The sequence below is a fragment of the Nicotiana tabacum genome, chromosome 18 (assembly GCF_000715075.1).
Source record: "Nicotiana tabacum cultivar K326 chromosome 18, ASM71507v2, whole genome shotgun sequence".
Lineage (NCBI taxonomy): Eukaryota > Viridiplantae > Streptophyta > Magnoliopsida > Solanales > Solanaceae > Nicotiana > Nicotiana tabacum.
In genome coordinates, this window is record NC_134097.1 from 104217209 (window position 1) to 104245082 (window position 27874).

At 37.2% G+C, this 27874-nt stretch overlaps 1 long non-coding RNA gene across 1 annotated transcript; it reads right to left on the bottom strand.

The window, feature by feature from the left end:
- Positions 1-240: 240 nt before the first annotated feature.
- On the bottom strand, positions 241-27059 carry LOC107780553 (uncharacterized). Its single transcript, XR_012702223.1, has 5 exons — positions 26553-27059; positions 17052-17184; positions 16421-16522; positions 3891-15181; positions 241-3819 (listed from the first exon to the last, which is right to left on the bottom strand). It is a non-coding gene; the product is annotated as an uncharacterized LOC107780553 (long non-coding RNA).
- Positions 27060-27874: the final 815 nt, after the last annotated feature.

A 27874-nucleotide genomic window follows, 5' to 3' on the forward strand; every position in this document is an offset into this window, starting at 1 on the left:
GAAAATCTTTTTAGATTTTTGGAATTAATATCTTAAAGAAAACATTTAAAGATGTACTAAAAGAAAGTTCTCCTTTTTTTTGAATTTAGGCTTAATATACTAAAGGAAATATACAATCAATTTTTATTTTGAGTTCTAGCTATTAATTTCTAAGGAAAAGCCAACTTAACATTTCTTCTTCTTTTTTTTAAATTTCTAGTAGCAGTATTTCTAAAGAAAATTCTAACGAAAATAAAAAAACGCAAAATATCTTTTTTTTTATGACACATCTTTTTTTTCAATACAAAATAGGAAATACAAAAACAAAAGACTCGACATTATCATACAAAACTAGAAGGTAAAAGACGACATAAAAAAAAACTCAACCTAAAAAAATAAAAACAAATCTCCATAAGCCACTTCTGATCGAGCGATCCTGACTAGATAGTCCTGGGGCGTCTGTCATGCTCAAACCCCGGTAAGTAAATCCACACATGTATGAGAAAAGTAAAACCAAATAAGTTAAAGACCTAGAAGACTATGTGAGACAATAACCCTTCCTATTGGATAAATGCAAGACATGATTGTTACTATTTTTCTAAAATTAACCTATGTGGCTAAAAGTGGCTAAATATGCAAGATTTGGCTAAGATCTCGCGAAGCCAAGAACCTAAACTCACTAGGAATACCGGACCCTATGTGTGTTGCCTACGTATCACACCCCGAAAAATGAGAATTAGGTATGCGTAGTTCGGGCAGATAGGATACGAGCGAGAAATAAAAATAACAACTAATTCAGAGAACAAATATTTTTTTTTGTCCTTTTTTGAAAAAGGATAAAACATGTAAACTCTTTTTTGGATTTTCTTTTCTATTTTTTTGATATTTTCCTTTTTTACAAAAAAATGAGGGGGAAAATGCAAACTCTTTTTTTGGGATTTTTTTCATTTTCAATTTTTTGGTTTTTTTTTGAAAAGGTGTGGAAGAAAATTATAACTAGGCCCCACTTAACTCATTTTTATACTTCAACCTCTTTTCTTTCTCATTTTTTTTCTTTTTCTATTTGCCCTCAACTATCATTGGTCTGCCAAATGACCCTTTTACCCTCGAAGAAATGCAACATATAGCACATAGGATGCATCAAGATGCTCTATTATTTTGGGTACACCTGTCCTAGACGGACCCAACCCCTGTGTTGAGTCCCCAAAGTCAGATGCACGTGATGCAAACAAGCATTCCTACTAGGGATCTGGCATGAGGCTATGTTATTCTAGGTTTAAAAACCTGGGTTTATTTATTCTAGACCTGGCTTACCCGAGCGGACAGCTCGAGCCGAGGGGGGTAGCGTACCGGGAATACAGAAGCTTCACCGGCTTTGCAACTTGTCCAAACCTTGTTCTAAAATCTGAATATGACTCTAACAGAAGAGAAGTCACACGAAGTGCAAACTTCCCCGATGATTTAGAAGACTTAGAGAGAGGAGGGTTTCATAATAATTTATATACATTTCAACAATATCAAAGCGGCATTTAGCACATTAGGTTCAAACATATAAAAAATTAGATAATAAATAAAGCCAATTATAACAATTATTCTAAGCTCGAATTCTGAACCCTGAACCAGAGGTTCTGGGTTCTTGTCCCTAGCAGAGTCGCCAGAGCTGTCACACCTCCTTTTTACCTACCCCGGAAGGGTATAAGGGAGTTTTTTCCAATTTAAGTAACAATCGAAACGGGATTATTTATATTATTCAGAGTCGCCACTTGAGATAATTTATGTTGTCCCAAGTCACCGGTTTAAATCCCGAATCGAGAAAAGATTGACTCTGTTTTACAATCCGCGAAAATAGAAATCCGGGTAAGGAATTCTGTTAACCCGGGAGAAGGTGTTAGGTATTCCCGAGTTCTGTGGTTCTAGCACGGTTGCTCAACTATTAATATTAGCCCAATTATCTGATTTAATTACACATTTTAAGCCTACGTGCCCTTTTTAACCTTTTAGCCGCTTTTAATATTTCAGGAAAATTCAGAGTTATTTAAAATATATCGTAAGCCACGCAACATGAAATGCACTCACGACACGTTCTATTTAACCTTATTGGAAATTAGAATCAGGTCACATGAAATGTACACCCGGATTTTAGAAATTACAAATCACAACAACATCATGAGAACCATACCTGTAGCCATGATAATAATTATAACGCGCTGGAAGCGCACTACGATGTTCATGATTCTTCCTACGCTTCGAGATTATTGTGATCGGTCTCAGAATTATGAAAATTGCTTTTGAAGGAAATTGAGTCACCTCACGCTATGGCGCCCGAATCCCCTTTAATTTTTGTTTCCTTCATAATGACTACCTAATTAAGCAAGAGTCTAAACTGCATATACTAACAGCAAACATTTCATGTAAATTGTTGCATTAATGAACATTAAGCCAATCTCTCTTAAATCAAGTAATGAAATCTCATTTCCTAATTAGACAATTTCCAGCTCAAGGTACCACAAACAAGAATGAAATTCACACACATTTATCAGACAAACATCATATAAGAACAATATAAAGCCAATAAATAATTAGATGGGATAGAGATGGAACTCAAAGCAGATTAACTTTCCTGTGAATTTAAACCAATGAATCGACCCTCCAAACGAAATTGTACATACGACTTCAACAGAAAATCGGCAACAAGGACTTGGACTGGAAACCTCGATGACAACCTCAACAGCTCGATGACGGGAAACCACTCACGTGTTGTCACTGTTTCTACTGTATTTCCCGCCATTCATGGTAGCGGCAAATGTGAGAGGGTAGAACGGTAGTAGTGTGTGTGTGTGTGTGTGTGTGTGTTCATCGGTTTCAATGGTGGTCGTCGGTGACGTCGTGCGTCTGGTTTCTGACGAACAGCGGCTGGTTTAAGTTGTTTGGTCGCTGGTTTGTGTGAGCTCCAAGTTGAAGAAGATGAGGAGTCTATTAGGGTAGGGTGTATGTTCAACGGGTGTAATGGATGCCTTTTATTTTTTGTTTATATGTCTTCAGTGTTTCCAATAAAGAAGACGAGTAGGGGAGGGTCTATGATTTTGGGGCCTGCGGCAGATCTCCTTTTTGCAGAGTGTATAGGTCTTAGGATCTTAGTCATTTTTTTGTTGTTTTCGTTGATGGATTTTTTGTTCTTATTGTTTTACTTCTCAAGAAGATGATGGCTTGGGGGGTCGTGTTATTATATTCGGCGCTGATTCTTAGGGTCTTAGTATATTTACAGCACTTTTATAAAGTGTAGGGGTCTAGGTATTTGTAGGGTTTTTTTTAGGTTAAGGGGTATGGGCCTAGGAATTATGGGCTTTAAAACTTGGGCCTTTATAACCCAATTGGCTTAATTAACCAAGAATTTATCCACCCTACATCAACTCTTGCCATAAAAATAAAAAAACAAAGATAAAAATACTACCAAAGTATTAATTAACCCTACTTAAGTAGAAATAACCATTAACCATTAATGAAACTATTTGTTTTTGTAATTTTAATTTTCTTGTAATAAAATAAAGTAAAAGAGTCAAAATTAGTTGAAATAACGATATTAGGCCTAAATTAAACATTTAAATGCTAAAATATAAAAAATCTTGGGGAGGGTCAAAAATCACATGTCTACAAAGAGTCGTATTAAGAAACAACGGTAAACAGCCAAAGGTCATAACAGAGAAACATATTTACCCGATGGAACCTTCGGCCCAAATAGTTTCATGAAAGCGGGCTAATCTTGAGTCTCCACCGCGTGAGGTGATAAGCGGGCTACCCAATCCTCGATACTGGCGATGGGACAAGGTGTATGCCTCACAACTACACGGGAAAGTTACAAATAAGTACAAAGTTGGAAAGAACAAAAGTAACTTGCAAGTACCAACACCTACGGTTATGATTCCACCATTCTAGGAATCTAGCGGGGTCTGACACCAAATGCTCGATTCTACTGAAGAAGTATTTATGCCAAAATTTGCAGCTTGCCCGGTCGTCTGTTCCGACCACTAGTCCCCTGGTCCCACGGTGCCTCAAATGTATCATAGTGCCCATGTGAAAACTAGGGGAAAACAAATGTAAAAGGTGATGAAAGCCAATTTCACACCCCCCAACTCCGCGTACTTCGTCAATACCAGAAATATCTTGTACGTGTATGGAGAAAGTTGCGCCGGACAGACCTCATAAAACAAACAGAATTCCTCCGCTAACAGAAGAAGAGGGAGGGAGTGGTCGATCACAAAGGGGCACATGTAAAAAGCATAATATTTCAGTCTGTGGACATCCACGAAGTCCCTCCCAACCGGAACCAACTCGATATGGGAGGGAATGTTATACATAGATCGGAGGTCATCTATGTGAGCCTGTTCAGTCTCAGAAACTACCGGAGCAGGAGAAGGGACAGGTTCTTCAAGAAAATCATTTCGACACATGGGGTTTCTCGGTAGTATCTCCTCCACGGTGGGAAGGATGTCCCCTTCTGCAACTGTCGTATCTTCACTACCAGAGGGAGGTGCCATAAATAGCGGGGTGGCATCGGAAATCTCTTCGTATCACCGATGTTTTCTAGACATCACGATAGCAAAAGGTATATTGAGAAAATACAGAGCAAAGAACGATGAATGGAAGAAGGTGAGAAGAAAGATCACGAAAACAGAGCTCAAGATATGAGAAGAGATGGCCAAAGAAGACAATACATACACTAGAGAGGAAATGACCAAACGTTCTTGAAAGAACCAACCCTTCATCTATTTATAAGGTTGGATGGCGCCAGAATCGAAGCAAAAGGCTGCCAGAGGAACCAAACCAAAGCGACAAGACAATTGGTCTCTGCCTCGGGAAGACGCGCAATGATGATGCACGTGAGAGTGACATCATTTCCCGCTATGCTACACTATCTGCGATAATGTGGAACGCACCGCTCTTTCGTTATTGATCAAACTGTTACAACCCAACCACCAAATTTCTCCGCGAGTATGGGCGACGTCCGCTTATCAAGGACGCACAGGGTCGCGACCTCAACAAGCAGAGGGACTAACTGTATAGGTCCAAATTTAGCAACCACGACCATTACCGAGTAGAACGAGGTTATCATGAAGCATTGTCTGATGGTCGTCGTGGTGAAAGGCAATGATTAAGGGCGGTCAGTCGATGCACGACATCCACGACAATGTAAACTTAGTGGGAGACAGTAAGAATCTGTCTTTCGAATATTCTCTATGTTGTACTTTTTAGAGTTTTTTGGGAGATTGTCTATTATAAATAGGAAGGGTGAGTAAAGAAAAGGGGCACGGGAGAAAAACGACAAAAGAACACTTTGTAAAAAATCCTCTGAGAGTGAATACAAAAGCAATCTTGTTCGTCTGAGAAGATCAAAAGATTCCCCAATCATCTCATACTTATTCCCCTCTCAACGCCAATGGCATCTTTTAAGACTGATTGTGCATTTAAGTCTTCACTGTTTAACCAAAAATATAAATTTCGGTCAAAGCTGTACTTTAGAAGAACTCGGGTTACTGATAATCAAAAAATATAATGAATAAAGGAAAATGATTTTGATAATAATAAGATGAACAGAAGAAAGCAAAGTAAATCAGTATATTCCGATGATATTTCGTATCCTTACAAATGATTAGCCTTCTTCTTTTATAGCTATTTCTAGGTAATACGTTTCATTTCTACCATAATTGAGCCATTATTATCTATGAATGGCATTTAATTTAACGTTACAATCATCAATCATATTTGATTAAATACAGATTCCTTAACGTTTTCCGTATTTAATGTCCAATAGTACGTAACTATACCTTATTTACTATCAGATTCATTCCCTTCTATCATAAAGAGGTTCAAGTACCTATGTTCCTTGTTTTTTCTCTGAACATCTACCCCTGCCTGTTGAAGCTCGGGCCTTCTTTGATTATTTTTCATCACTTATTCTTCTTTGACTGGTCCATGTGCTATGACATGTCATCTTATAATGAATTCCATATATAAACTTAATTTTTCCCAATACAGATAGTCTCCCCACTTGCCATTTATTCAACAATAGAATATTTGGGAAGTGGACCTCATTAAAGCGAGAATAATTGCCGTCATTAATTCTTCTCTGGAACTGATGCTTCATCTGTCTCATCCATTTAATGTCCATGACATGTGGCATTTCCTGGTTGGCTCTGCAACTTTTCAGCGCCTTTTAATACTTTTTTATGTCTTTACCAATTGCGAGTCAACAGTTCTCATTATGATGTTTCCATCATTGTGCCTTTTTATTTGACGGTTGCTTTTGATTATAAATATAACTTTTTAACTTTGTCTTTTTCACAAATATTCAATTCATAGTTTCTTCTTCCTCGTACTACTATGTCTTCTTCAAACCCTAACCCTCGGAGAGTCCCCATTATTGACAACCTTTCGCTTGCTCATATTAGAAGTAGGAGAGGAGGAAAGCTTCGTAGTTTAGGGTCTTCTTCATCACGAATTCCCTCTGTTCCTTCATCTAGTTCTGCTCCTCCATCTAGAACCAGAGGTTCTCTTTCTCAAAGGTCTTCATCTAGAGGTAAAGAACCCATTGAACCTCTTTGTGAACCTTTAGTGGATGAAATAGTTCCTGCGGAACTATCTTTCTACAATGATAGAGAATCCCTTAGAAATCAATTATCTTCATTAGATCGTGCTGATATCTACCCAACTCAAATCACTGAAGGTCTGATTTCAATAGTTCGTAGAGATTGTCATTGGAGCCATGACTTTCCCATTATAATCCTTAATGCGAACCAAAGAATCACCTCTTACTTAATTGGGTTTTCTTTTGTTTACACTTACCCTTTAACGTTGGGTTTTAAGCCTGCTATTGACCCTGTTATACTTGAATTCTGTCGTTTTTTCGACGTTTGCTTAGGACAAATTGGACCTATTGTGTGGAGGGTTGTTGCCTGTTTGAGGCACTTGACCATCATGGCTGGCGTGCCTCTTACTTTCTCTCATTTAATCCACATATATTCTCCCAAGCTCTTTCGCCAAGGAATCTTTACTTTAGTAGCAAGAAGTAAAAGAGTTCTGGTTAACCTAGAAGATGATAAAGATCGTGGCCGGTACGCCAGATTCGTTGCTGCCCTCACTATTAGTTTAGTGGGTGATGGAAATGTTCCCTTTCCCGAAAAAAGGAATTTTGCACGTGAGTTTTTTTATAACTTTCTCGTACCTTTTTTTAAATTCTGATGATCGCCATTTTAATTTCCTTCCTTTTCTTTTTAGCAACCATGGGAATTATCGATGAGATTCCCAATTTATGTGGTTCGGTAGAAAGTTATTACGTACCGCTCCGATGGACGGTAGGTCATGGAAAAATCTCTCTCATCGATTTGACTGGAAAGTGAAAACTCACGGTAAGAGCTATTTTTTTCTTTTCCTACCTTACTTATTGTTTTCTTCAAAAATTATTTTGATCCTTCTTTTTGTTAGGATTTCCCATTAGAGGCATAAGTGCTAAGGTCATCGTTGCTTCCAGAATTTCTTTCGATAGGGCCCAAGAGATAATTTTGGGTTCTTCATCAAAAAGGAAGGTTATTGTCGACCAAGACTCTAGGGAGGAAGAAGAACAAGACGGGGGGTTCTCTGATAAAAAGGCCAAGGGCTAGAAGAAGAATTATTTCAGATGATGAAGCATCCCGCCCTCATTCTATTCCTTCCACTGAGCCTGTTGAAGACTCGTTGGTGATTTCTGATGATGATACTCCTGCTGCTGCTCATGATTCTGTTGAACATCTTTTTGCCCGCGGGTTTGGTAGTGAAAGTTTAGAGCCAATTTCTTATGAATCACCTTCTTATGAATCACCCCTTGATTCTTTTTCTACACCCGTTCATTTGATACCCTCTTTGCCAGTCGTGACTGTTACCCGTTCAGGTTGTTTCGACTCCCCAGGCTGTTTCTAATCCTTCTACAGTTCCTCCTTCAACTGTTCCTTCTTCAACTGTCTTTTACACTGAGGTTGGTTCCTCGAGCAGAGGTGAAGCTATGAGGCAAGTTACCATCGAAATTCCTGCTGAGGGTAACCTTTTGAGAAAATCAGGTCGAGCTAACATATGGTTGAAACCTTTGATTATTCCAGTTAAGAGAGCTAAGCTTGATAGCCACAGTTCTTTGACCTTGATGAAAGATATAGTACAATCTTCTTTAAAGGTAACCTTTTTCAAACTTTTGTTTGCCTTTTTTCTATTTTTAGGGTTCTCACTTTTTCTTTCCTCTTTCTTTAGATCAATCTAATTGGTACGGAGATGATGAAGAGGGTTTCCCTCTCAGAGCAATTAATGCATGATTACCAAGTGGAAGCCGACAATTGGAAGGAATAGTATGAAAATCTTCAAATCGACATGGAAATATTAGGAGAAAGCAAATGTACCTTAGAGCAGCAGGTTAGGGTTGTAACCATATTCCACCAAAGGAAAAAGAAAAAAAGAGTCACACTTCATTAACTTGTCACTAAGGAGTTGAAGAAGGAACCAAAGCAGGGTCATCGGCAACAGCAGGCTCAACTTGACTTGAAGGAATTGGAATACTCATATAATCTTCAACATTTCAGAAGCTTCAGCCACGGGAGAAGGAAAGTCTTGGCTCTACTGAATCTTTTCAATAGTCTCTTTTATTTTGGCTAACTTAGCTTCCAAGTTAAAATTCTCCTGACTAACTTCCACAAGGGTATCATGGCGAGTATTCAGAAACGCCCAACTCACTTTAATTGTGGTTTTGTCTTAAAGAATCTCATAATCTCTTTCCCAGTCAGCAATTTCATTTTTAAGCTTCTCATTCTCAGACAAGGCAGAATCATAAGAGGTTTGAAGAGAAGCATGTGAACTTTCCAAGGAATGAACTTTATCAGAAGATTCCCGGAGGTCTTCTTGAGTTTGGATCAGAGTCTGCATGAGTTCACCGGCATATATTTCTTTCTCACTTAAGAGAGCCTTTATATTCGACACTTAATGAAGAAGATGTCTCAACTTCATAATGGTGTTAATATACGACAAAAGAAATAGGAATACATATGTTTCTTGAAATAACTTTGACAAGTTTTTATTTGAACTTTGCCAAGTTTTAAATAACACTTTACATGTATTTAAATAACTTCTATAACTTTTTCGTAACTGTTTTCCTTATAACAGATTTCAAAAAATTTAAAAAACACAAAGTTTCTATTTATAACCCATTTCAGTAAAACACAAGGTTTCTATTTATAACCCGTTTCAGTCTATTGCCTTCAACCTAGCTAAGATAAGGTTTTGCATTGGCCTTAGCTCGTGACTTTCTTTGACTTTCATTGGCTTTTGCTCTGCACTTGACTCATTCAATGAGTAAACTTTTCAGGCTTGAACTTTGATTATTTCCCAATCTTCTTTGCCTTCTTTATACACATGTCTATGTATATTTTATAGTCCCCCAAGTGTTTGAGCTTTGAAGTATGAAGTCTCGAGCACTTGATTACTCCTCTTGTTTGGTCCTCTTCTTATAAAGGAATAAAACACACGGGACTCGAAGGTACAATTATAGATGAAGACTGCTTAACCCGTATCAATTTCTATCAGAATAGGTGTAACCCTAGATTGGGATTTTAATTTATTGCACATGCCTTGCAGGTCGTGATTCATTATTTAGTACTGGCTAGCTTTTTGCCTATCATCTAAAATCATTAGTAAAATTTTAACAATTCAAAAATAGAATTTTAAAATGAGGGTACCTGACTGTGTGTACTCCTGAAGAGATAATAGTATCTCTTCAGGTGAACGACATTCCAATGTGAAGGTAATATCTTGACATCCATTGTTTCCATCTCATATGCTCAGTCCTTCCCAGGTTGGACTTAATTTACCAGCATTCGCTGCCTTCGTGGATTGAAAAACTTTCTTGAGTACGAAGTCCCCAATCTTGAAGTATCTTAGTCGTGCTCTTAGATTGTAGTATCGTTCCATGACTTGCTTTTGTGTTGTTAATCTTATTAGTGCACCTTCCCTTTTTCTTTCAAGTAAATCAAGGTTTATGCGCATTTCCTCTTCATTGGATTCTTCTAACACTTGCGTGTATCTCGTGCTTGGCTCCCCTATTTCAGTTGGAATTAAAGCTTCAGCTCCATATACCAATGAGAACGGTGTTTCGCCTGTGCTTGTTTTTGTTGTTGTGTGGTACGCCCATAAAATACCAGGTAACAATTCTGGCCAATTACCTTTAGATTCTTCCAATCGTTTCTTCAAATTGTTGACAATGACTTTATTTGTTGATTTTGCTTGTCCATTACCCACCGGATGATAAGGCGTGGATGTAATCCTCTTGATCTGCCAACTTTGAAAAAATTCTGTGATTTGTGCGCCTAGGCGAATTGGGGGCCATTATCACACACGATTTCATTTGGTACCCCGAATCGACATATGATATTTCTCCAAATGAAATCTCTGACTTCTTTATCTCGCACCTGCTTAAATGCTCCTGCTTCTACCCATTTAGTGAAGTAGTCAGTGAGTACAAGCAAGAATTTTACCTGTCCTTTTGCTAGTGGTAGTGGACCCACGATATCCATCCCTCATTTTATAAAAGGCCACAGTGCAATGACCGGATGTAGCAACTCTGCAGGTCTATGCATGTTATTATAGTATCTTTGCCATTTATCATATTTAGCCACGAAATTCTCCGCTTCGTCTTCCATTTTAGGCCAATAATAACCTGCTCTAATCATGGTTCTTACCAGTGATCTCCCTCCTGCGTGATTTCCACAATGCCCCTCGTGTATCTCTCTCATTACATATTCTATTTGAGAAGGCCCGAGGCATCTTGCTAAGGGACCACCGAACATCTTTCGATAAAGATTGCCTTACTTTAAACAATATCGAGCAGCCTTTTTCGAAGTGCGTGAGCTTTTTTCTTGTCTTCAGGGACGGTACCATACTGCAATAAAGCAACAAACTCGTTCCTCCAATCCCAGGTTATGTTATTGAAATTTACCTCATTTTTGTCTGGATCGAGTACTGAGTGAAACAAATGAATTACGGAGGCATTTTCATTACTTTCCACGTCTGCCGCAGATGCGAGATTAGCTTGGGCATCTGCCTCGACATTTTCATCTCTTGGTATCTGCGTGACTTTGCAGGTTTGAAATTCCCTAATTAAATCCCGTACCTTCTCTAAGTACTACTGCATTCGTGCCTCTCTGGCTGTATAAGTCCCCAACATTAGGTTAACTACAAGCTGCGAATCACTTTTGATTACAATCTGATTAATGCCGAGTTCACGTGCCAGTTCTAAACCTGCAATCACAACTTCATATTTTGCCTCAGTATTAGTTATAGAATGATATTTAAAGTCTTGTCGAATGGTTTCACTCGTAGGTGGCACCAAAACAATTCCTAAGCCTGTCCCCCTTCACATTAGATGAGCCATCAATAAATAAGGTCTAAATTCCTGGATTAGACCCGTTGAACACCTATAATTCTTTTTCTGCTTCTAACTGCATTCCTTGACTGAAATCAGCCAAAAAATCTGCTAACACCTGAGATTTTATAGCGGTTCTGGGCTGGTATGTGATGTCATATTCACTTAATTCTATAGCCCATTTGGCTAACCTACCTGACAACTCATGCTTGTATAATATATTGCGCAATAGATAAGCAGTTACTACAAAAATAAGGTGACATTGAAAATAAGGCCTTAATTTTCTAGATATTAATGCGAGTGCAAGCTTTTCTAATTGAGGATACCGCGTCTCCGCATCTAACAATGATTTGCTAACATAATAAATCGGAAACTGTTTACCTTGGTCTTCACGAACTAAAACAGCACTCACTGCTACTTCTGACACATCCAAATAAATGAGTAACCTTTTCCCAACCTTCGGTTTTGCAAGCAACGGTGGATTTGACAAGTATGTCTTCAAGTTTTTGAGTGCTTGTTGACACTCCTCAGTCCATTCGAACCGATCTTGTTTTTTAAGAGCTGAAAAAAGTTTAAAACATTTTTCTGATGACTTGGAAATAAATCTCCACAAGGCTACAATTCTTCCTATCAATCTCTGCACTTCTTTTTTACTTGTAAGCATGTCAGGAATTTCTTCAATGGCTTTAATCTGCCGAATGCACATTTACCTGAAACGTATCAGATAAATGCGACATATGATCTCCTAAATGTTGAGTTTTAACGAGCATATCATCTATGTAGACCTCCATAGTTTTCCTTAAATGTTCTTGGAATATTTTAGTTACCAATCTTTGATATGTTGCACCAGTATTTTTGAGACCAAAATGCACTACTTTATAACAGTAAGTCCTCGTGTCTGTTATAAATGAAGTTCTTTCTTTATCTAGGGGATCCATTTTGATCTAGTTGTAACTTGAATATGCATCTAAAAAGCTTAACAACTCATGCCCTACAGTATCATCAATCAATTGATCTATATGTGGTAATGGAAAAGAATCTTTAGGACAAGCTTTGTTAAGGTCTATGTAATCTACACAAACTCGCCATTTACCATTCTTTTTCGGTACTACAACAGTATTGGCTAACCAATTATGATACTTTACCTCGCGGATAGACCCAATTTTTAATAGTTTTTGAACCTCATCTTGAATCACCTAATTTTTGAAAGTCCCCTGCTTTCTCTTCTTTTGTTTGACGGGTGGATATGATAGGTCTTCATTTAACTTGTGGGTCATTACTTCCGGTGGTATTCCTGTCATATCAGAATGGGACCAGGCAAAACAATCCACGTTAGTTTTTAAAAATTCAATCAACTTACCTTTCGTGTTGTGGCTTAGGTTGGCCCCAACATAGACTTTCATTTCATGCCATTGCATAAATAACTCTACAACCTCTAGTTCTTCAATCGTTGTATTGATATTTTTATTTTCCTATGGTTCTTGAATGGAATCGGGCCTTGAGTCCACATCTATTCGCCCTTGTTCAGTTGAGGCTTGTGTTGTGGTATCCTCAACTGGATTCTGTAACTGCTATTTTTCTTCATTTCTCGTATTTGAATCTGCTACGGAGTTGATGTTCCTGGATGTCTGTTGGTCCCCCCGGATTTGACATATTCCTAATGGTAATGAAAATTTAATAACTTGATGTAAGGTAGACGGAACATCCATCTCGTGGATCCACGGTCTCCCGAGAATCATATTGTAAGTCATTTCCACCTGAAATTTTGTATCTTTGACAACCCCTTCTACGAATGTAGTAAGTGTTACCTCCCCTTTCATCACAACGCTTGAATTGTCGAATCCAGATAAAGTATGTACCTTTGGTACTAGTTTATTTTCAGCTTGCATCTCGTTTAGTACTCTTAACAGAATAACGTTCATGGAACTACCTGGATCAATCAAAACTCGTTTCACATTAGTATCATGTACAAGTAGAGATATACCAGTGCATCGTTATGTGGAGTTAACACGTCATCCACATCTGCATCATCAAATGTAATACTTTCTTCCTCCAACACATGTCGGATCCGCTTCCTGTGGGTGATTGTAACTTTAGAGACCTTATTAGCTGCGGTATACGTCACACCATTGATTTCCTCGCCCCTGCTTATAACATTGACGGTCTTTTTTGGAGAAGGGGGTTTAAGGGGCTTCTGCATGTTCTTCATGTATGCTTGCTTACCTTTCTCACTAAATAATTAGGTGAGATACCCTTGCATTAATAGATGGTCAACTTCACCCTTGAATAATCTACAATCTGCCGTTTTATGACTATGATCGTTGTGAAATTCGCACCAGTGATTAGGATTGCGCTTGTTTGGATTCGATCTCATTTCTTTTGGCCACCGTACCTTATCTCCCATGCCTCTTAATACCGCTACTAACTCTGAAGTGCTGACATTAAAATTATAACCACCAAATCTTTCCTTCAAGTTTCTATCATCATCTCGGGTTTCTCGTGTGTTTCGATCGTTTCCAAACCTTGATGATGAACCCGACTCTCTATTTCTCGATCTGTGATCGTACCTTGAATTATCCTGCTTTGATCGTGAGTCTTTTCCTGCCGGGCCCATATGTGGTTCGTATCTATTTTTACCGGACCTTTTTCGGTTTCTGAACTTCTCGAACTTACCTTTTCCTCTTTCTGAGATCGGGAGATAGTGTCTTCTTCTATCCTCAACTTCGTGTTGTATCTGTTGTAAGCATCATTCCAGGTTGTTGCTGGAAATTCACGCAGACTTTTCTTGAGTCGTCTCGTGGCTTCTGAGCTTTTCTCATTCAAATTACTAGCAAAGGCCATAGCCGCCCAGTTATCAGGTACGCGCGGTAACGTCATTCTTTCACGCTGGAACCTATCCACGAACTCTCTAAGCAGCTCTGAATCTCCTTGCTTGATTTTGAAAATATCTTCCATTCTTTTTTCAACTTTTTGAGCTCCCGAATATGCTTTGATAAAGGAATCTGCAAGCTCAGCAAAAGAATTTATAGAATTTTAGGTAAAAGGGAATACCATGTTATTGCTCCCTTGGTGAGTGTTTCACCGAATTTCTTGACCAACACTGATTCAATTTCTTGTTTGGTTAAATCGTTGCCTTTCACACCAGTTGTGAATGTAGTCACGTGGTCTCGTGGATCAGTTGTGCCATCATACTTTGGAATATAAGGCATTTTGAACTTCTTCGGTATCGGCACCGGAGCAACACTAGGCTTCCATGATTGTTGTGAGTACTTATCCATGTCTATTCTTTTGATTACAGGTGGCACTCCAGGTATTTGCTCTATGCGATCGCTTTGCTCCTTGAGCTTCTTCTGCAAGGTTAGAACTAAATTTTGTAAATCAGAATTAACTATGTTACCTGGTTCGCCATCGCGAAATTCGCTTGGAGTTCCACTAGTGCCTAAGTTAACGAGCCAAAAACGTGGGTTTTCCAAAGTATTCTAATTCGGAGTCGGTGTTGTTGGTGCAATTGGCAATTGGCTGGTAAAAGCTCGGAGAGCATTGCTGACTTGTTGAGTAATGAGATTTTTTAAGGCATCATCGGGTGCTTGTTCATTTGCAACTCCAGCATTTTGATTCGCCACGAATCCGTTTTGATTTGCAATCCCATTATTTGTTTCAGAGCCTTCTGGAGTTCCTTCTCGTGAATGACGTTGTGAATCACGCGGTGAGGGAAGTGGTGTCCTATCACCCGCATCATTCTCCTGATGTTGAGGATATTGTTTGTTGTTGTCGCTGTTATTCGACATGTTAAATTTTTTGATGAAAGAATTGATTAAGAAAGTAAACGATTATCAGATTCCCGGTAACGGAACCAATTTGTTTAACCAAAAATATGAATTTCGGTCAAAGTTGTACTTTAGAAGAACTCAGGTTACTGATAATCTAAAAATAAAATGAATAAAGGAAATTGATTTTGATAATAATAAGATGAATAGAAGAAAGCAAAGTAAATCAGTATATTCCGATGATATTTCGTATCCTTACAAATGATCGGTCTTCTCCTTTTATAGCTATTTCTAGGTAATATGTTTCGTTTCTACCATAATTGAGTCATTATTGTCTATGAATGGCATTTAATGACATTTAATGTAACGTTACAATCAGCAATCATATTTGATTCAATACAGATTCCTTAATGTTTTCCGTATTTAATGTCCAATAGTACGTATCTATACCTTATTTACTATCAGATTCATTCCCTTCCATCATAAAGAGGTTCAAGTACATATCTTCCTTGCTTTTTCTCTGAACATCTACCCGTGCTTGTTGAAGCTTGTGCCTTCTTTGATTATTTTTCATCACTTATTCTTCTTTTATTGGTCCACGTGTCATGACGTGTCATCTTATAATGAATTCCATATACAAACTTAATTTTTCCTAATACATTCACATTTATAAGCATTTATTTGATTCCAAACATATTTCTTACATCATTATCTTGCTTACTTTTTTCATCACTTGATCTAGATTTTATTGTGCTTGACTAAGATTGATCTCATCTTTATCATTAGTTGATTTAATTATAAAGGTTTTGACATCTTTTGGTCAAGCCGTCACCAGTTTGTCAACTTAGAGAAACAACATAAACTACCAAGCTCGGTCGTGACTATGCACTATACTGACGGCACTATACCAAGAAAGTTCCACAATAGCTTCAGCAATTTACACAAGAAAAGCTTATAAGTAAGTATAACGAACAAGTCACTATATACCTGGAACGATAAATACTTATGAGGGCCAATACGAGCTAATTTTGTCATGAGTCGTACAAACAGAATTTGCAGTTTCTTACAAAAGTGACCAGAGGGAAGAATATTGGGGCACTTATTTCCATACTACCAGCAGAACATTTCAAAGGTCAATAGAGAGTTACGAACAAGTGTATTACTTGTAACATGGATGCATAGAACAACAGATGACATTTTATAAAGCCAAACAGTTATGCACATTAGAAAGGATGCAAATTTGTACCTGTGTGCTTCACACCTTAGCAATTTTTCCATGAGGGATACTCAAAATGTTACTAATACCATCTCAGCTGTTTTTCTCAATGTCAGAACTAGAAACAGTGATCTACAAATAGGAAAGCAGTGATATCATCAGATTGAGGTTGGAACTCTCAAGAGATGGCTTACACCATTAATTATCAATGGTGTCTGATAACTTTATATTGATCACCAGATGCATGTCCGGGAAAATGTTGTAGCACAACATTAGGTAAGGCCAAAATTGAAGTTAAAAGAATTATAAGAATTCAATATGAGAACTTTAAATGTTATGCCGATATTCAGTATTGAAGCAATACTTTTTCCAGTCTATGCTACATGGTCGCGTAGTTTATCAAGCTCACTATTAACCTATTTGATGCAATTACCAATAAAAAGTAGTAGCTAAAATGCAGGTGACTTGATAATAGTTGCGACAGGAAGACAGATGTTTTCGAAGAATTTATACTAGACCTTTTGATTTGGTACAAGAACATTATTCTTGAAGGATTGCGTATAGGTGTTCGTAACATGCAGCGGAAGACAATAACAATCCTAGGCAGATTTTTTCGTGTTTAAAATTTATTTACATGTCAAAGATCGGATCTAAGACGTACCTAGAGAAGAGAGTCTCGTTTCAAAATTCTTCGATGATGCGACGACTCTATGCGTATCCACACCGAGACCGATCTTTGCTATCAACTCTTTGATGAATGAAACCCGCGAACAAATTGAACGGAAAAACTTGTGCTGAAATTTTTCTCAAAAATCTCAACTCAAATTAGAAGAACAAGAAACACTTTTCTTGTAATTGTATTTTCTCTTTTGGCTTGGTATTGCACTCTTACTTTCACAAAGTATTTTATCTTCTCAAGAATTAATAGTTCGGCAAATTTTCTCCATTACCCATTATATAGCATCACATACAAACTATTTTCCTATTTGGTTGAGGTAATAATTTACTTAGGGTAAAAGTTTATTCCAAAAATCAACTTATGGAAAATTTGATAAATCACGTTAACGTGACTACCGAAGATACTGTATTGACTTTTATAAGTCCAATTCCAAGTTAAACACTATACTGGTTTTACAATGGAAAAGGTATATCTCATTCCTAATGGAGATTACACGTATGCCATAGTCCTTTCTGGACTTTATACGTGAAAATCCAATTCTAAATTGGATTTGATTCATAAGTCTTTCATTAATATTATATATATATGTCACATATAAATTTTAATCAAGAGATGTAATTTAATTTTCTATTCCAAATAGAAAACTTCAATTCGTTCACAATATTAATTATAATCTCTGTGCTAGCAAAGAGTATACTAATATTTCATTTGGACTAACAACTTTATTTATTTGACTAATTAAATTCTTTAATTCAATTATCAAATAATAAGTTAATTAATCCTTTAGCAAAGATCAGGACCCTCGTTTGCATATGACCACATAGTTTCAATACTAAGCCGATAGTAAATTGATCACATCAATATACTAATCAAGAGTGGCGTCTAGCAACACTCCTTAACGACCGGATAGCATGAAGTATACAATTTACTCTCAAGAACCAGTAAAAGAATAATGTAGTAATTCCTTCTGTCCTTATAGCTCTGGGTCACCCTATGATATGGTTCAACTGTCAAATCCAAATAGGTGACCAACTATGTGTTCATGTCAAATATAATCGACCATTGAATGACCTAAGAAACTCATTCTTCTTTCATTCAATTGTCCTGGCCAAAGTCTTAGTTTGGTTGTTTAGAATTCATGACAACATGGAGTTAAACTCATTACTAGGAGTTGACAGATTCCATCTTGATCAATCACTAATTCTACAAGTATTTAATCGTACACAATATCCTTTCAACTATTGCCCTAGGGCCATAGGTGTCTAGTATCAAAACACAATAAATAACTTGTCAATTACTATGACGATCTCAGGTCAAAGGAAACTTTTACATCACATTCTTCAAGAGAATATCCTATTGACAGTTTATGGTAATTCTAACCATTAGGAATTATCCAATGAGTCGGTTCAATGATCATATCTCTATATGCATCATCTATCTATGTAATTTAGTTAATGAGATCAACTAATCTTTATCCATAAAGACGATCGCATAAATATTGATCTAATCAGATTACTAATGTCCAAATTAATAATCCTATGATCAATAACAAATTTAGATTAAATTATAAAAAACTCCACTCTCATTATCATGATCTTCATCACAATGTCAAGTCTCAAAATTTAATCAAAGACCTTATCAAGTTAATCAAACAATTAAAAAATAACTATGATAAAAGAATATCAAATACCATATATTTTTATATCAAATAATGTTCACAGAAATATGTTCAAATCATCAAATATGATATTGGATCTAGGGCATATCTACTATATCCCTAACAATCTCCCACTTGCACTAGAGCCAATAGCTCATGTACTTCATTCCCAATTTCCACTTGTTCTTGCCAAACTCATTTGCGCCAAGAGCTTTAGTGAATTGGTTTTCAATATTTTCCTTTCCAGTAGAACATGTTTGGACTTTTGGTGTGATCTTGGTTCTGTGCTTGAGCAATGGCTCCAGTGTTGTCACATAATAATGGAACTGCACCTTCTATTGAAGGAACCACACCAAGTTCAGTTAAGAACTTTTCCATCCATACAACTTCCTTAGTAGCTTCACTAGCTACAATATATTCTGCTTCCGTCACTGAATCAGCTATTATAGCCTCTTTGGAAAATTTCCAACTCACTACATCACCATTTAAGGTGAATACATAACCAGAAACATAGTTGCTATCATCTATCTGAAGAGAAACTTGCACAGTATAACCTTCAATTTTTAATTTAGAATCTCCATAAATGAGGAATTGGTCTTTAGTCCTTCTTAAGTACTTAAGATTAGTCTTCACCACCTTCCAATGTTCCTCACCAGGAATTGCCTGATATCGGCTAGTCACTCCAAGTGTATAAGCCACACCAGGACGTGTACATGTCATGGTATACATGATAGCTCCCACTGCACTAGCGTATGAGATCCTACTCATAAGTTATCTCTTCAGGTGTTTTAGGACAATCTTCCCTGCTAAGAGTAATTCCAGTGCCTATTGGTAGATAGACTCTTTTGGAATTATCCATGTTATACCTCTTTAAGATGGTATCAATGTACAAAGACTGGGAAGTTCAAGCAGCTTCTTACATCTATCTCTATAGATCTTTATTCCTAATATATAAGTTGCTTCTCCCAAGTCTTTCATGGAGAACTATTCAGATAGCCAAATCTTGGTACTTTGCAATGCCGGTATGTCATTCCCTATGAACAATATATCATCAACATACAACACTAAGAATATAATTATGCTCCCACTAACCTTTTTGTACACACAAGGTTCTTCTTCACATCTAACAAAATTGAACTTTTCAATTGTTTTGTTAAAGTGAATATTCCAACTTCGAGAAGCTTGCTTTGGTCCATAAATGGATCTTTGCGGCTTGCAAATTTTATTATGATCAGACGAAGATGTGAAACCTTCAGGTTGTGTCATGTACACATCCTCTTCTAGCTCACCATTAAGGAAAGTTGTTTTCACATCCATTTGCCATATTTCATAATCATAGTATGCAGCTATAGCAAGCAAAATCCGAATTGATTTGAGCATTGCCACGGGAGAGAAAGTATCGTCATATTCAACTCCTTCTTTCTGACGATATCCCTTAGAAACATGACGGGCTTTGTAGGTCTCCACCTTTCCGTTTGCTCCAATATTTTTCTTAAAACCCCATTTACTACCAATAGGTTTTATATCCTTTGAAGGTTCAACTAAATTCCATACTTTATTTTCCTTCATGGTTTCTATGGCCTTCTGTCATTTCTCATAATTAGAACTTTGTACTTGTACAACCTGTAAACTTTGTGCTGGATTTGGTTGGTGTTCAATTTGGTTTGGAACTAGTTCATTAACCTGTTCTTGAATTACATTTAGTTCTTGAACTTCAACCGTTGAAGATAGCAACTTCCTTGGCAACTTCAAAACATCCAATAAGGATTCTTCAACTTGGGTCTCATGACCTTTATAATGTGTTGATTCGTTAGTTTCTTGAACTTCATCAAGTTCTATTTCTCCATTATCATTTCCTTCTAAAAGAAATTCCCTTTCCAAAAAGGTTGCTCCTCTGGCCACAAACACTTTATGGTCAGAAGGGTGATAGAAATAATATCCCATTGTTTTCTTGGGATACCCAATGAAACTACACTTATCAGATCTTGATTCAAGTTTATAAGACTATAGTCTCTTAACATAAGCTGGACAACCCCAAACTTTAATGTGTTTAAGGTTAGGCTTACGTCCTTTCCATATCTCATATGGTGTTATAAAGACTGGCTTAATGGGAATTTTGTTAAGTAACTATGTTGTTGCTTCCAAAGAATATCCTATAAATTAATTGGAAGATCAGTGAACCCCATCATAGATCTCACCATATCTAATAAGGTTCGAATTCTCCTTTCAGACACACCATTGTGTTGTGGTGTTCCAGGAGGTGTCTAGTGGGAGAGAATCCCATTCTCTTTGATATACCCAGTAAAATCTTCACTAAAATATTTTCCACCTCTATCAGACATTAGTACTTTGATACTTTTACCAGTCTGTTTCTCAACTTCACTACGGAACTTTTTGAACATTTCAAAATATTCAGATTTATGTTTCATAAGATACACAAATACATATCTTGACATATCATCAGTGAAGGTCATGAAGTAAGAATATACACCTCTAGCTTGAATTTTCATGAGCCCATAAATATCTGTATGAATTATTCTCAATAATTCAGAAGCTTTTTCTCCACTTCCAGTAAATGGAGATTTGGTCATTTTTCCTTTGAGACAAGATTCACAAGTTGAATATGATTCAAAATTATATTTTTCAAGGTACCCTTCCTTGTACAACTTGTTAATTCTTTTCTCTCCAATATGACCAAGCCTACAATGCCAAAGGTATGTATAGTTTACTTGATCCTCTCTTTTCCTCTTGAGACTTGATACATGCATAATCGAGTTAACATTCACATTAGGTAAGACATAAATGTCATGTTGGAGATATACATTCATATATAAATTATCACTATAATATATAGAGCAAATACCATTGCCTATATTAATGCGAAAACCACGTTTGTCTAACATAGAAGCTGAAATTATATTCGAAACAAATTTAGGAACGTAATAACAATCATCCAACATAAGTACTTTGCCCGTAGGGATTATTAATGAAATTGATTATACAACTACGACCACAACTTTTGCACCATTTCCAACTTGTAGACTAACTTCTCCTTTCTTTAACCTCCTACTTATTTTTTAACCTTTGCAACATATTACAAATGTTATAACCACTGCCAGTATCTAATACCCACATTGAAGAATTAGTAGTAGCTAAAGAAACCTTGAAAACATTTTACATTAATGTCTCACCTTGTTTCTTGTCCTTTAGAGTTGCAAGATACTCCCTGCAGTTTCTCTTCCAATGCTCTTTCTTCTTACAATGAAAACATTTAGCATCATATACTGACTGCAAGATTGTGATGACCCGGTCGGTCGTCTTAGAATTTACACCCTGATCCCCTATTAACTGTTTTCCCCGAGTTTATTTCTGCTATTTTGATTTGCCGGGATGTTCGGTTTTGAGTTTCGGGGAGTTTTGGGACACTTAGTCCCTAAATGAGAGCTTAAGTGTTGGAAAGTTGACCGTAGTCAGAACAGTGTGAAGACTGCCTCGAAATGGAAATCTGATAGTTCTGTTAGCTCTATTAGGTGATTTCGGGCTTAGAGGCATGTTTGGATTGTGTTTTGGAGGTCCGTAACTAATTTAGGCTTGAAATGCTGAAAGTTGAATTTTTGAAGTTTCCAGTCTTATAGTGAGATTTTGATCTAAGGGTCAGAATGGAATTCCGGAAGTTGGAGTAGCTCTGTAGTGTTGAATGTGACCTGTGTGCAAAATTTCAGGTCATTCGGACAAGATTTGATAGACATTTTGATCGAAAGCATCTTTTGAGAAATTTGGAGTTCTTAAGCTTAAATTCATGGTTAATTCGAGGTTTCGATGTTGTTTTAGGTGTTTTAAGGATTGGTACAAGTTTGGATAGTGGTTTGTGACTTGTTGGTGCCTTTGGTTGAGATCCCGGAGGCCTCGGGATGAATTTGGATGGTTGACGAAAAGAGTTTGGAGTTAGAGTTCCAGCCTCAGTTGTTGGTTCTGTCATAACCGCACCTGCGGTTTGGGTTCCGCAGGTACGGCGCCGCAGAAGTGGCTCAGCGGCTGTAGAAGCGGAATATGTGAGTTTCTTCAGGAACTGCAGAAGCTGTGGTGATTCCACAGAAGCGGTACCGCATCTGTGGATTGGTAGTCACAGATGTGGAACCTAGACATTAAGTGAAAAGTCGCATGTGCGGCCTTTGGTCCGCAAAAGCGGGACCGCATATGCGGAAATCGCTGGGCAGAACATATAAATTCTTGTCTTCGCGAAATTTAGCTATTTTTCATCTTTTTCAAAACAGGAAGAAGCTTGGGGCACTCTTTTCAAGAGGGATTTTTAGAGGAGTTCATTGGGATAAGGTCTTTGGTCCCCAAAATCATTTTTGGAATGATTTTTATCAATTTAAGTATGAAAAATTAAGGAAAATCAGTGGTAATTGGGAGGTTAGGGCTTGTCTAATTGGAGACCTTTGAGTGATGATTTGAGGGACAAATTGAGGTCCGATTTTGGTACTCTTGATATGACTGAACTCGTGAGAGTGCGAGGGTTATGGAAATATAAATCTTTCCCGATTACGAGACGTGGGCTCAAGGGGAATTTCGGTCACTTTACCTAATTTCACGTATTAGCTTAGAATTTAATTGTAGAATCAGTTACTTGAAGTGTTATTCACATTATGAAATTGAATTGAATAGATTTGGGCCATTTGGAGTCGAGTACTCATGGCAAGAACATGGTTTCAGATTGATTTTGAGCCGGTTCGAGGTAAGTGGCTTGTCTAACCTCGTGTGGGGGACCTTCCCCTTAGGATTCGGTATATCTGATATTTGAAATGCCTTGTACGTGAGGTGACGAGTGCGTACTTGAGCTAATTATTGAAAATCTAGTTTTCTTTAAGTAATTTCAATTGTGTTCCTTTTCCTGTTTCATTTTACTTGCAATTTGAACCTGTTGTTAGCTTAGAAAGAGCATGTCTAATTGACTTAACTATTTATTTGCTTAAATTGCCTTAATTGAATTATGTGAAGCATGTTAGATTAGAATTATCTGTTTACTTGATACGACACTGAGCTTAATTGGGTATTCTTGGGTTGTTGTTGTGTGTTTTAATTTGGAACTACGGGACGGCATCCCGGGAGATCGCCTATGCATATTTATGATTGGACTGAGGTACGGGATACCAAGAGATCCCTGGCATGAGGATACCAAGAGATCCTTGGGATAACAAGATATCCCTAGCATATATTGAGGATACCGAGAGATCCTCGGGATACCAAGAGATCCCTAGGAGATATTGAGGATACCGAGAGATCCTCAGGATACCCAGTGTTGGCCCAAGAACATTTGATGTTTTGAAGATTGACAAAAGAACTCAGTCATGGACCAGGTGCATCTGGTGAAGCACAATTATGATCAACCTATACATGTGAGACGCACGTGAAGGAGATAAGTCCTACTGATCAAGCAGCAGTATCTCCTGATCTGATCGAAAATGTTGCATACTAGATAAGGGGAGAAAGTCTCCTTATATGAAGAGAACACAATCTAGGATGAAGATAGTGTTAGAGTTTGAGAGCATCATGAACTCTTCCACGATAGAAGAGCAGCAATTGAGTCCCAATCAAACTCTGATTACTAATATTAAATGTCAGTGTTGTTCTTTTTTATAGGAATGCACTTAAGCAGAAGTTAAACGTAAATTGAAAGCAAAAGAGCAAGGCGATTTTGTGAACAATTTATGTGTGATTCAAGCGTGCAATCCTTAAGCTACTTGAACGAGATAGAAGAACATATTCCATTGTGTCTATCTTTTATTCTAGTTCAATTGTAGTAGGTGGTTTAAAATTGTACCTTTCAGCTTTCATAGAAGCAATTGTATTAGGTACCTAGAGTGTTCAAGTTATAGCTAACTTGAAGTTGTCGCAACTGTTGAGGCTGTGTGCCACAACGGGATTAGAGTTAATCCTTAGGTTTACAAAGAGTTTTTGTAAATATTTTTTTGGCTCAGTGATTTTGGTGGAATTTTTGGAAAATCCTACTGAGTAGTAGGTCGTGGTTTTTTCACCTTTTAAGCCATGTGTTTTTCACGTAAAAATCTCTGTGTTCTTTATTTTCTGTATTTATTATTCCGCAAACAGTAGTAGTTGGAACACCTAAAAGAACCAGGTTCTTCTATAGTTCAGTTAAGCGAAAATTGGGTACCACACAAATCACCCCCCTCTTGTGTGGCATTGATGCTTAAAACATCAAGGTATCAGAGCAGGTTATCCTTGAAGAGGCTAACACATTAGGAAAAGATCAAAATGAGTGCATCACCTGAAAACTGGAAAGGGCAATCCACTACTAGGCCTCCACTCTTTAATGGTCAGTACTATTGTTGGTGGAAGAACAGGATGAGAGATCACATCATAGGAGAAGACTATGAACTTTGGGACATAGTCACTGATAGTCCTCTGGCAACTACAAAGAAGAATGTTGAAGGAGTGGATGTGCCAAAGACAAGAGCTGACTGCTGTCACACCTCCTTTTTACACACCCTAAGGTAGTACAAGGGAGTTTTTCCACTTTAAGTGACATTATTCGAAATGGGATTATTTATTCAATTTTATTCAGAGTCGCCACTTGGAATATTTTACTTCGTGTTCCAAGTCACCGGTTTATTTTAAATACCAAATCGAAGAAATTTCGACTTTCCTTTTGAAGTCTGCGAACCAGAAATTCTGAATAAGGAATTCTGTTAACTCGAGGGAAGGTGTTAGGCACCCCCGGATTTCGTGATTCTAGCACGATCGCTTAAAGTATCATAATTAGCTGATTATCTGATTTTAAAACATGTTTCAACCTATGGTATATTTTTTAACTTATTAGCCGCTTTTAATTAATTTTAGGAAGATTCAACGCCATCTAAAATACGTCTTGAACCACGTCACATAAATGCACCCGCGGTCCACGACACATTTTATCTAACGTTGTTGAGATTTGGATTTGGGTCACATAAATGCACACCTGATTTTGGAAATTAGGTATCATGACTATGTCACGGGAACCGTACCCGTAGTCACGATCTTTGATTATTAATTACGCCTAAAGTAAGCTACAGTATTCATATTATTATCATTCTACGTTTGAGATCGTTGTAGGCCGAGATTTCATCAATTATCCTTGACACCCAGATCTATTAACAAGGAGACATTTAATTTTCAAAGCATTTAAGAAATGGTAAAGGAACCGACGAACTTCATGATCGAGAGAAACAATTAGCAAATGTACAAAAGATTGCTTTAATGGCCAGCCTAACAAAATCTGATCAATCTCTTTTTTAACAAATCAACATCAATGATACAATGACACCATAACAATTGCTAAACAAAATAGAATTACATGTGAAAGCATGCCACAGAGAGAGGGGATCCGTTCACAATATTTTTTGAACTATTGTAACAAGATGAGCTAAGAATAAAGAGGACCTTTTACAGACGTATCTGAGCTTCAATTCTTTGCCAACTTTTGATACTTAATTTCAAGGCTAAGCACATTTAAGACTTATGAATTCAACACCATACTTCTTCTGAGCTTTCGAATATTCCAGGTTTGGACAATCGAACTTTTAGCGACCATACAAGTAGAATTCAGTTATAACAAAGTTTTAATAAGGTGTGGTCAATATACTTAGCCTAAGCATACATGACCAACTATAGTATACTGCATTGATTAAATGATATTATCTACAACACTTTGAACCAACATCTCACCTCATTATATCATGCTTTATAACAAATATTCACCCAGTTAGTAAACCAACAATTCTAATCATTCAATAAAATCCGAGTACAAGGGAGAACTTGGCATTTACCTGGATTCGATCAGAAAGGAAAACAAGATGCCAAATAAAGGGCCAGAGAAGTGGAGGTTAGCAGACTCAGCAGCGAGCCACAACAAGCTTCAAGCACACATTATTGAAACCCAGAAATATGAAAGAAGAAGACAGCAATTTCAAGCAGGGATGAAGCCTTGTTTTCTATCCTCTTTTTGTTAAGTTCTTAGCATCGCTGATCCGAAATTTTAATTCAAAGCTTTTCCTCCTTTCTTTTTAAATTTCAGAAAGTGTGTGGTATCAGTGAGTGAGGGAGTGCGTATTTCTTTGGAGCCTTCATGGAAATGGAAGAAAAAAAAGGGGTTTGTTGGTTTTGAAGATGAAGAATGGAGCAGCCAGGAGCGCCGTTCGTTGTAGGGGTGTCCTTGATTTTTGGTTATGAGCAGAGAAACTACTGTTGTTCTCCCTTGAAGAAAGGGGGTCTGTGAAAAAAAAATGAAGAAGAAGCAAGAGGCAACGAGAGGTCCTTCTATCTTCAACGGCGGATTTTCTTAACTCCCTTTTAGAATTAGGTACTATTATATAGGGGTATAAATTAGGTTAGGAGTATGGGCTTAGGAATTATGAGCTTGAAAATTATGGGTTAGGTCTAAATTTAGGCCTAAAAATGGGTTGCTCAAGTCCAAGTTTTATTCTTTCCCTGCGAACGAGATAAAAAACGCGATCTCATTTATTAATTAATCCTACTTAAGTAAAAAATAAACTATTAAAATAAGATTGACCGTTAAAATAAACTATTTTTTTGGTATTTTTCAAGATTAAAAATGACTACAAAACATTAATGAATTTTTTTTTTTTGTAATTTTCGTTTTCTTGCAATAAAATAAAGTAAAAGAGTCAAAATTAATTAAAATAGCTATATTGGGCCTAAATTAAATATTTATGTGCCAAAATATGAAAAATCTTGGGGAGGGTCAAAAATCACATGTCTATAGTTGCCCCTCTTTGACTAGAAACGCAAAGAGTTTTCAGACAAATATTGACTAGACAGATTTTTTGACCCGAATCTTAGTTAAAGAGACCAAAAGCTAAAGAAAGTAGAATGTGACCGAGCCCTGGTATCTGAGCTGCCTACATATCCTTGGCTATAAAGGAATCAGGTCACGTGTAGTTCAGAAGTGAATGAGGTAATAGAGTATATTGAGGTGGAGAGCCGGTCGAGGTGCCATTCGGTCGAGGTTTCGGTCCCCGATCCCGTTATTACGTCAAAAATCAAAAATGAAAAAGACTAACTAAGCCTATCAACTACGAGTTACAAGATTCCTATCTATGAGTCTTCTGAAGCTTGATCTTGAGTCTTG